This window comes from Gossypium hirsutum, chromosome D13 (assembly GCF_007990345.1).
Source record: "Gossypium hirsutum isolate 1008001.06 chromosome D13, Gossypium_hirsutum_v2.1, whole genome shotgun sequence".
In the NCBI taxonomy this organism is placed as follows: domain Eukaryota; kingdom Viridiplantae; phylum Streptophyta; class Magnoliopsida; order Malvales; family Malvaceae; genus Gossypium; species Gossypium hirsutum.
This window is the reverse complement of record NC_053449.1, coordinates 47,443,262-47,450,665: the sequence shown is the minus strand read 5'-3', so window position 1 is coordinate 47,450,665 and position 7,404 is coordinate 47,443,262. Positions and strand designations below refer to the sequence as shown.

At 35.1% G+C, this 7,404-nt stretch overlaps 1 long non-coding RNA gene across 1 annotated transcript; it reads left to right on the top strand.

The window, feature by feature from the left end:
* The first annotated feature begins 434 nt into the window (after positions 1-434).
* On the top strand, positions 435-5,261 carry LOC107918479 (uncharacterized). The gene is made up of 3 exons (XR_001690115.2): positions 435-1,050; positions 1,148-1,479; positions 2,265-5,261. It is a non-coding gene; the product is annotated as an uncharacterized lncRNA (long non-coding RNA).
* The last annotated feature ends 2,143 nt before the right edge of the window (positions 5,262-7,404 follow it).

Genomic DNA, 7,404 nt, shown 5'->3' with positions numbered 1-7,404 from the left:
TTTTTACGAGAACTTCCAAGTGCATGTAGTGGAAGCATTAATTCTCGAGGAGAACAAATAAATTTGCAAGTTGTTGAGCTAACAACATTAAACAAAAGTGTTTTTTAGGAAGCAACCCATATTTTAATTTATTAAATTTTGAATTTAGTTTAATTTAGGTTAAAAATGTAAATTAGTAAGATTGTTATTTAACCCATTTTAGCGTGTTGTTTCCTAAGAATGTTGGTGGAGGCTGTCATTTTTTATCCAAAAATCAGATTTTTATTGCGGCGTGGGCATGTCATGCTTAGTGCTGCCATTCTTTGCCACATACTCTACCCAAACCCAAAACTAGCCTAAAAAAAGCCCAACACCCAAATCTGGTCCAAAGAGAAAAAAAGCCCAAAATCGACCCAAAATAAAAAAAAACCCAAATCAGTTAAAAAACTCACGAAATGAAAACTCCCATTCCCTTTCTTCTTCCCTATTTTCTTTCTCTTCTCCATTCTTTCCTAATAAAACCTTAAAACTCCATTAAAACCTTTTTTCATGCTGCTACCGCCAAATGTTGTCGTTCACCTCTCTTTCTCATCCCTAATCGTCACCGCACCTTCACCCATAAGAACAACCGCTTCTTCAAGTCCAAAAACTACCATCCTCCATCCTCAAAACACCAAACCACCACACCTACTACCATAAATGACGCCGCTCCTTCAATCCACACCACCAAACTTAAAATGTTGTTACGCCGCTTCAAAACACCAAACATCGGCACTTTTCAAACACCAATAATCGATGATCCCCAAAATCCTAAACTATCGTCGTGCCTAGCACAACCACCGTGCGTTGCCACCACTCCTAATCCAAACATCGGCACCGTTATAGCCATGGTCGAACAAGAAATTAAGTAGTCAATAGTTTCTCGACTTCTCTTAATCGAGGTCGCAACTGAATGTCAGCCCACCCGTCACGGATATTGATGACAAAGATTCAGAAGTGTTTCTACCGCCACCGACACAAGCTGTTGGCTCGAGTCGACGCCATCGTTGAAGAAGCTTAACACCAGATGAGGTAGAAAATCCAAAAATTAATTCAAATGCTCCCGATAAAGTAAGGTACAACACCCCAAAATTTTGACCGATTTTTCTTTTTCTAACATATCCAATAGGATGTTCAAACGGAACTAGCACCTTCGGTTACCATGGTGTAACCTCATCTACGTCGAAAGAGAGCAGCCACCGCACGTGCTCGACAACAACCATCACACCAAGTGAACAACCAATATCAACTCTAGATAGCAGTACTGAAGTTGCTAGTATACCGAGTTCGCCAAATATTCCGCTTGAAGAAAAGTATCAACCACCTAAAGATAATAGACGAGACCAGCGATGACATACCTACACGATGCCACTGGAGGCGAGACTTTGGGGATTTCTGAATTTTACATCCCAGAACACCGCACGAGATACAACGAAACTCGACATCGCCCAATCCTAGTTTGTAAGAATATCTTTCTTTTTACCCTCGATATACTTGATTTACAAGATGATGTATTTAATTATTTCAATGCTATTGGTTGAACATATTATGCGACTGTTAAATGTGTTGCATTCAATGAACTTATATATGAATTTTATGCAACATTTTGTTTCAATATAAATGCCATGAGGACTGTTGAAACCTAAAACATCATTTGCTTTCGATTGTTTGGTAATACATTTAGAATGTCAGTTTTGGATTTCAACATAACCATGGGTTTTGTTGACCCTGATGATGTTCAATCTAATTCATACCACACTGCTTTACTTGACATACCTAGTGATTTCGATGTTGATGCGGCTTATTCGACTCTGACTAACTCTATATTTCACACTTACAATTCTAAGACCTTTAAAGCTTTACCAGTGTATGAACCAGCCCTGATACATTCATATATTTGTTGCTTTTAGTTATTCAGGTCGTAAAGAAACTTTATCTACCTTAACAAAGATGAAATTCTTCTTCTTATGGTGTATGCACTTCGGTTATAAGGTCAATTTAGTATATTGGTTTGCGCGTGGCTTCTATGCTATTTTACGAACTTATCGATCACTCACTCTCGGCTCATATATCACGTATTTAGCCACACAAAATTTTGAATCGAGAATTGATTTCTCATCTCTTACATGTGCATATGTTATAGATTGTTTAGATGAATATGGTCTAGATTCCATAGGATTACTTCTCGACACCCCTACTACGTTTTATTTTGTTCCCTCAAGTACATGAATTGCTCGTAACAACAGATTTTTTCGTCGACGACACAAAATCAACTCCTAGGGAGCAAGAGGAGCAGTCTCGTTCTGCTGTGGAGGAAGGATTAAACCGTATTAAGTCTCACTTAGACACAATTGGGGCTAAAATCTCAAATATCTTTATATTGCAAAGTGACTACATCCACCACCCTCCGCCAAATTAAGATGGGGAGTACACTTAACTCTTCTCTTTATTATTCTTTTAAAATTGCACGTTGAGGACAATATAGGCTAAGTAGAGGGGATTCGTAGGTCATGTTATAACTTGTTCTTCGTTGTATGTGTTAATAATTATACTGAGATTATTCTTTAATTTGTTTTGAAATTGAACCTTCAATTCTTATGCTTAGTTAGTTCAAATATTTGGGTAATTCATGAATAACTTCTTATTACTTAATTTGACTGCCAAGTGTTTTGTAGAATTGAAAATATTGTAGCTAAGTCCATATTTAATGGATATTGTTAGCTCTTTCAACTTGCTTAATAAAAGTACTCGAGTCTCATATGAGTAATTTTATCTTCTGTCAAAAAATGAAATAAGTAAAATATATATACATGCTATGTTAATTGCTTAGCTATGAGTGAAGATTTTGAAAATGTGACCAAATTGAGTAACCAGGATGAGGTGCTTAGGTTGTTATCACATTTCGTGTCAAAATATTCGAGTGACGAATCGAAACTAGCAACACTCCACTAACCGAGCTACCATGAGTAAGGAAAATAATATGTTTGATAGACATGTCAAATTGAGTAAACAGGTTGATGTGCTTTGGTTGTCATCTCATTTCGCGTAAAAAGATTCGACTATGTCCCTGACTTCTTGAAAAATTGATTGAAATCAAGCTTTAATTTAGTGAAATGGTTGATTTTTGTATACTGTTAGAATATTATAAAATGCTTGTTGGTTAAACCTAGCAACTGTTTATTCATGCTTCACTTAAATTGTTTGCATTATTCTTGATTGTGGAAAGAGACTTAATTTCGAAACAAAATTGAATGATTTATAGTATGGGAATACACAACATGCTTGAGAACAAGCATTGGCTAAGTAGGGGGATTTAATAGCAAGTTAATTTTGTGTGTTTAATGTACTTATCTTTTGTCAAATCTTGAATAAAATGTTACTAAGCTTGTGATTTTTTGTTTAAATTTTATTAGGACGCAATTGGAATGTCGAAGTTCAAAAAATCAAACAACTTGGGCTTAATTGAAACAAAAAGCAAATGGCCAAATTGAAAAGTTGTAGAATTGGTGACTAATGAAAAAAATCAGATTTTGATATTGTCAAATCCTATAATTAGAAAAATAGCTAATTTTTTGTTGGATGCTAAACATAATTTTATGAGGTAGTCATGCTAAAATTAACTTTTGAGAGGTGTATAAAAGCCTTGTTTTAGCTTGGAATGACAGTCTCAAGCCTTGAATTTAGAATAATTTTTTCCTCTCTTACATCTGTAGCTTGTCAAGTACTCTTCCAAATCACTTATTTTTCTTATTTTTATACAATTGCTCTTTAAGACCCCTCTCTTTTCCACCTATCAACATTAAATTAAAACTCATTCTCATAATCCTAAAAAGCATGATTAATATCATGCTAAATTAATCCCCATTTAGCTTTAGTTCGATTATCGTTTCAATCAAGAATTGTGAGAAATGAATCCGTTCTAAAATCTTATAACACAGTACTCATTAGCTCTCCGGAATATAGGATAGTAAAATTTGCCCCTCAAAGTTAATCCAATTTCAACTCAAAATGCACGTTGGGAGGAAGTTGTTTTGGCGTACATTTGGGAAAGCGAGTCAGTTGTCTGCCATATTTAAGTTCCCGCGAACAAAATGGCGTGTCCAATTGGAAAAAAGTTGTATGGATTCCGACAAGGGAGATAGTGATCGAATTTAAACAACCTACGCTGTTGAGGCCGTTAATTTGACCCTACTTCTCTATACTACTGTTTAATTCAATTAGAGCGTAGAAATTTATATTTTGGGGTTTTGACGCCCATCAAATTTTGGCGCCATTATCGGGGACTAGAAATAATTTTAATTTTTCTTTTCTTTTACTTATGACCAAGTCAAAATTAGGGCCTTGGAGTTTGAACTAAAAATTGAGAAGTTCACTCGATCACTGTGAAAAGAAGTTATTTGACACGAAAAACAACTATAAGTAAAAGAATCTAAATACAAAACATTGTCTTTCACGGAAGAAATTGATAGTGAACCAGAAGAAATTGCGAATCAAATGATTCAATAGCTCGCTATGGTGCTGAATGAGCAACAACTGCTGTACATAACTTATCTGACGGGAGGAACACTAATTGAATTAAAATCGGGCTTAATTCATTTATTGCTCACTTCCTGCAGTTTCCAAAACGAGAACACCCACACTCATCTTAAGGAGTTCCATATGGTTTGCCTAAGCATTAAACCTTAGGGAGTAACCGAAGATCAAATTAAACCTTAGGATTTTCCTTTCTCGTTAGCCGACTCTACTAGAGAATGGTTGTTTCATTTACCTCCATGATCTGTTAATACACAGTCTGACATTTCTTGTTTGTTTCTTGACAGGTTCTTTCCAGTAGCTTAAGAAGCCGAATTAAGGAAAGATATTGTCAAAATAGGACAAAAGGAGACCGAATCACTTAATGACTATTGAGAACGATACAAGAAGTTGTGTGCAAGTTGCCCATAACATGGCCTAATTGAACAATCACTTCTTTAATATTTCGATGAGGGGTTACTCCTTATGGAAATGAAAATGATGCTGCTAGTGGAGGAGCACTTGTTAACATGACTTCTTAAGGAGAAATGAAATTAATTTCAATCATTGATGTGAATTTCCAACAATTCCGACCAACTACAGAACCTAGAGACGGGTTCATAGGCTAAGTACTCCATCTGTAAAAGATAAAATTGACAAGCTCACTAATGTAGCTCAAAATTTACTTGCAGGAAAAATGAATCCAGCTAGATTGTACGGTATTTGTGCCATACCTGATCATCCAATAGACTCGTGTCTGATTTTACACGAGGATACAACAACACGAGTAGATACTATTGAAAACTTCTCGGGGCCACCCGAAAGGCACTATAATTCACATTCAAATGCTTACACTACGGGGTAGAGAGATCACCTCAATCTAAGCTTCGAATCGAATCTTCAGTACAACCATTTGTATCAGCCAAGACCACCTCTAACTTAACAAATTTAATCCCCAATTAGTTGCTATTATCGGAAAGTTCCAATAAAAGGCTAAAGCACACTTATAAGAAATATATCAGCAAATAAGTAAGCTTGCACTTACGATTGGTCGTTTGGAGCCCCAATGAAAGTTGTCGTCTAAAAAAAAGTCAAATCCATGACATTATGTATGTGTTATGACTTTAAAAAGTGAAACAATTTTAGGGCCAACACCTGGCACGAATTGTGACCACGAAACTAGACCGGAATAAGGAAACATGATCTAAAAATTACTATGAAGCCATCTCCACAGAAACCTTTTGTGGTACCACCCCCATTCCTTGGAAGATTGGCCCAACGCAAAAAGGAGCGAAACAAAAAAAATCCAAGAGACGTTCTAGAGTGTTGAAATTAACATAGCCCTACTTGATGCAATAAATGAAGTTCTACACTATGCAAAATTCTTAAAAGAATTATGCATTAGAAAGAAGAAGCTCATGGGTAACAAAATAGTAGGTGTTGGAGAAAACTTCTCTACAATTTTACAAAGGAAAATTTCGCCTAAGTGTAAGGATCAATGTATGTATGCTATATCATACAAAATAGGTAATAGATCTCTTAATTTGGTTGTTGGCATTAATAAGGCTATGTGTGATTTAGGTGCATGTATTGCCTTTATCTATTTTTAAATTACTAAACACTGGTCTTTTGAAAGAAATAGGGGTGATAATCCAATTAGCAGAAATGTTAATTGTATATCTAGAAGGGGTGTTGGAAAATGTCATCGTCAAAGTGAATGAACTAATCTTTTCTATAGATTTTTACATCGTTGACATGGAGGATGACAACTTGACAAATTCTTCCGATATTCTACTTGGGAGACAATTTTTAAGCACCGCGTGAATGAAAATTGATGTTTGGAATGGAACACTCACCATGGATTTTGAAACTGAAGTGGTTAAGTTCAATATTTATGAGGAAATAGGTTGTCCTAGTGGAATGAAAAATGTCTCTAGTGTCGATATAATTCAATAATTGACAAACTTTCATTTTGAATATCACAAAGAGGATGAACTACAAACTGTGTTATGTAGGAATTTAGATCTCGATGCTATGGAAAAACATTAAGAATTATTGACGATCAAAGAACCAATACGTGAAGCTGTCATTCGCATGGAGGCCTTGGAATTGGAGCTCAAACCGTTACCGAAGCATTTAAGGATTTCAATAAAGGAAAAGGCAAACCTAAATGGAGAAGCTTAACAACGCCTCAATCCACTGATGATGGAGGAATTTGGAAAGTGTTTTAAGGTCAATGGGAAAAGATTGAAACCTTTCTACGATAACTTCCAAGTACACGTAATGGAAGAATTAATTCTCAAGTAGCTAAATTGATAACATTTCCAGGTCATCGAGCTAACGACGATAAATAAAAACGCTTTTTGGGAGGCAACCCAAATTTATTTTAATTCGTTTTAATTTATGTTAAAAATAAAAAAATATTATTTAATCTATTTTAATATATTGTTTTCTAGGAGATACAATGGAGGCTCAAATATTAAATATCCTTGTTATATTGCAAAACGACCACATCCACCACCAAATTAAGACGAGGAGTACACTTGACCCTTCTCTCTATTATTCTTTAAAAATTGCATATTGAGGACAATGTGGGTTAAGTAGGGGGATTCGTACAACATGTCATGCTATTACTTTGTTCTTCGTTGCATGTGTTAATTCTTATACTAAGATTATTCTTTAGTTTGTTTTGAAATTAAACTTTCAATTCCTATGCTTAGTTAATTGAAATAATTGGATAATTCATGAATAACTGCTTATTATTTAATTTGATTGCCAAGTGTTTTGTAAAATTAAAAATATTGTGGCTAAGTCAACATTTAATGGAAATTGTCAGCTCTTTTGCTTAATAAAAGTACTCGAGTCTCTTATAAG